Raw genomic sequence first — 3,720 nt, 5'->3', positions numbered from 1 at the left:
CCAAGCCCTGAGGGAGTACCTTCCACTGAAATCACTTATCAGGCTCCATATGGTTAAGAGCTGGAACAGTAAAGCCAAACCGTGGCCTATCTTGAGGACACAAAGGTATAGAGAAAAAGCAATCTTTAATATCTAGAATAACAACTTTCCAATGTCTGGGCAGGGCAGATAATAGGGGCAATCCCCATTGAATGGAGCCAAAAAGGTTCATTTGGGCATTAATTGCTCTGAGATCATGAAGAAGCCTCCATTTTCCTGATTTTTTCTTAATGGCAAAAATTGGGGTATTCCAGGGAGAAGTGGAAGGTTCTAAATGTCCCAAGCATACTTGTTCTGTGACTATTCTGGTTACAGCTTCTAATTTTTCAGGGGATAGAGGCCACTGGGAGACCTATACCGGCTCCTCTGTTACCCAGGGAATGGGCCTTGTAACCCCAACGGCCCCTAGGAAAAACCCAGGCCTCTCTTATCAGTATTACCATGGTGGGGAACAGGTTAGAGTCTGCCCTGTTCCTTTTTTCCCAGACCCTTCCCTTTCTTCTTGTAACTCATTTTACTCATGATTTTAACAGCTTGTGTAGAATACTCATTTGTTAAGGTCAGGCCCATTTCTGAAAGAACATCTCTCCCCCAAAGAATGACTGGTAATGGAAGGACATAGGGGTAAATAGGCCCCTCTGCCCCTCCGGAGTCTGCCACTCCAATTGTGTAGAACTGATTGTAGGACATGATTGATACCCCAGGCCCTGTAGTGAGTGGAAAGATTTATCTACAGGCCAGGCCCGGGGCCACCAATGTGAGGAGATGATGCTCTTATCCGCCCCTGTATCCATAATTCCCTGAAAATCCTTACCATTGATTGTTAAATACAGCATTGGTCTATTGTTTAGTGGCATAATTAGGTATGCTGCATCTTGGCCAGAAGAGCCCATACGATTGTGTCCATGTGTTTGTGTTCTTTCCTCTCTCCCTGTGGGCAACAGGATAATTTGTGCAATTCTATCTCTCGATGTAATGGAGAAAATTCCTTGAGGGCAGGAGCAAAGGACCTGGATTTCTTGTAAATGGTGATGATCTACTATTCCAGGATAAACTATAAGTCCTTGCATAGTCAGCGATCCCCGCCCTATTATCAGGCCCACTGTTCCTGAAGGTAAGTGTTCTGGGGCCTCAACTGTGATAGGCTGGACATTCATTTGGGGCATGAGTAGGAAGTCGGTGGTGGCACGCAGGTCCACTCCTGCGACTCCTCGGGGTTCATTTCGTCTAAGTTGCTCTGGCTTTTGACAAATCGATTCCCATATTTGTGAGGGCCCTGGGATCAGGGGCCCACAACCCCGTTTTTTGGTAGGCCGATGTCAGATTCATTGATTGGGGGCAAAAGCATCCCCTTTATATCGTGAACTGAGTGGCACTCACTAGCTTTGTGATAACCCTTTCCACAACGAGAGCAAAGAGTAGCCACTCGGGCCCGCCCTGGGAGGGGGCAGTCTTTCTTTTGGTGGCCTATTTTTCCACAGTTAAAGCAAGCTCTTTGTTTGCTGGTAGAGGGGCGTTTTTGTGATTGTAATATGGCCGCAGCCAGCCCTGCATTGGTAAGTGGGCCTCCCAGTTCTCTACATACCCTGAGCCAATCTTGCAATCCCTTGTTTTTTCTTGGTGTGATTGCAGTCCTGCATTCCTGTGTGGCCTGCTCATAAACAAGCTGTTCAATTAGCAGCATGGCCTGTTCAGGGTCTCCGAAAACCCTCCCCATGGCCTCAGTCATTCTCACTACAAAATCTGAGAATGGCTCCTGAGGGCCCTGGATAATCTTTGTAAGGTGGCCTCCAGCTTCTCCCTTTCTCGTAAGAGCTTTCCAAGCCTTGATGGCAGCCGCCGATATCTGAGCATATGCTCCCCAATGATAGTTAGTCTGATTGGCAGCAAACTGTCCCTGGCCCATTAGCAATTCAAAATTCCATTGTCTTTGATTATCATCTTCTGCCACAGCATTAATTCTTGCCTGATTCTGGGCAGCATCATACCACAAGACTTTCGACTCCATATATTGTCCCATATTAGGTAGAGTGGCCTTAGCTGTCATTTGCCAGTCTGCCGGAGTCATTGCTGTATTGGCAAATCTCTCGACCTGTACTAAGGTGAAGTTGGCATTGACTCCATAATTACGGACAGATTCTGCAAGTTCCTTAATTTGTTGGTATGCTACAGGGGCATGTATGCGTCCCGCCCCGTCTCTAGCATCGAAGACTGGAAAAGTCATCTGAATCTTTTTTAATTCCTCCTGAGGCAGAAAGGAACTAGCACCATATCTTGATTCATATGGTGGAGGCGCCGAGGGCTTGGGTGACAGCTCTATGCCACCCCTTTTATTATATTTTTGCTCTACCCCTTAATCAGGGCATACCTTTCCTCTTCATATTTTGCTGCTTCTTCTTCTAATTCTGCCTCTTTACTAGGGTCTAAATCATCAGGATCTGAGCTATCAAGCTCTAGGGCCTCTAAATCTTGGGTGGGATAAATATTATTAAGTTTACTTGTAGGGGGCACGTTTTCACCTTCCCCTTTTTTAACTCCCCCCTTTTCTAACTTCTGGGGAGGGCCTTTTTTCTTAGACATGTCTTTCTTTTTGCAAGCTCCTAATCTCTCACTCCATTTGGTTTCTGACATGCTGTCCTGAACCTCTTCTAACGCCTCTTGTCCCTCAATCACCTCAGGTCGGCAGGTCTCATCTTCTGAGCAATTCTTTATTAACTTCCAAATTGCCTTAGTGCCTAGTCGCAAGTCTCCCTCCTCAAATTTTTTATCTAGGTCTCTTCCCAGTTTATTCCCCGAGGCTATGATCAGGGAACCCGAACAAGCATACCATGGGGCAACACGATCAATCTCTTTGACAAAATTTTGTAGAGTGCGTGTGGCAATCTTGAGGTCTCGCTGCTTAAGAACAACTTGCAGTGTGTTTACAACTGACTGCGATGACCCCATTGTGCCTGCGACTGATCTACGCCCGACTTAAGGCACACTGAAGCATAAGTGAAAGTAAAATGCCACACTCCGCTCCCTTATGTACGAGAGACTGTCAGAGCGTGACAGTCCTGCCGCTTATCTATGTCGGACTGACCGCACCTCAAAGTTAACACCAGCCAAGATGAACACAATAAGACACTAGGAGAAAGAAAAAAGCACCAAGACTACCAAAACCAAAGCTTCTACCGACCCATCCCACGGTGATTCTAGATTGAGACCAAAATCAAAAGGAACAATAGGCTCACGGTCAGACATACCTCTCCGAACTTACCTTCCTCTGCAGTTCTGATCCTCCCCGTCTCTGGGGGGTCTCCTCAATAAAGGCAATGTTGAGGCGTACCCGAGTTTCGGCACCAGATGTCCCGTGCTACAGTCTCGCCAGCAAGAACACACACAGGACACTCGGATCCTTCTGTAGTAAAGCTTTAATGCATCTCGAGAGACAGATGATCAGCTTCTGAGGAGGAGACTCAGAGCACAGGAAACCCCGTCCTTAAATAGATCATGAAGAGCAGTTGGAGACATGCATCGCCCTGATTGGCTGCTCACCATCAGCCCAGATGTCGCCACGGGACTGGCAGGGCACAAGGAATGGAAAAATACTCCAGCACATGTGCAGACTACTTGTTTACCAGTTAGAACACCAGATGTCATCGCCATCTTGTAATGGCGATTGCAAGGGTGGGTCCTCAC

General features: G+C 47.0%; 1 pseudogene; it reads right to left on the bottom strand.

The window, feature by feature from the left end:
* Nucleotides 1-1,321: 1,321 nt before the first annotated feature.
* On the bottom strand, nt 1,322-2,263 carry LOC110288291 (igE-binding protein pseudogene; annotated as a pseudogene).
* Nucleotides 2,264-3,720: the final 1,457 nt, after the last annotated feature.

This window comes from Mus caroli, unplaced genomic scaffold, assembly GCF_978045245.1.
Source record: "Mus caroli unplaced genomic scaffold, Mus_caroli_1 scaffold_8, whole genome shotgun sequence".
NCBI classification, from domain to species: domain Eukaryota; kingdom Metazoa; phylum Chordata; class Mammalia; order Rodentia; family Muridae; genus Mus; species Mus caroli.
Note: the sequence above shows the minus strand (reverse complement) of the source record. Positions and strands in the feature narration are given on the sequence as shown.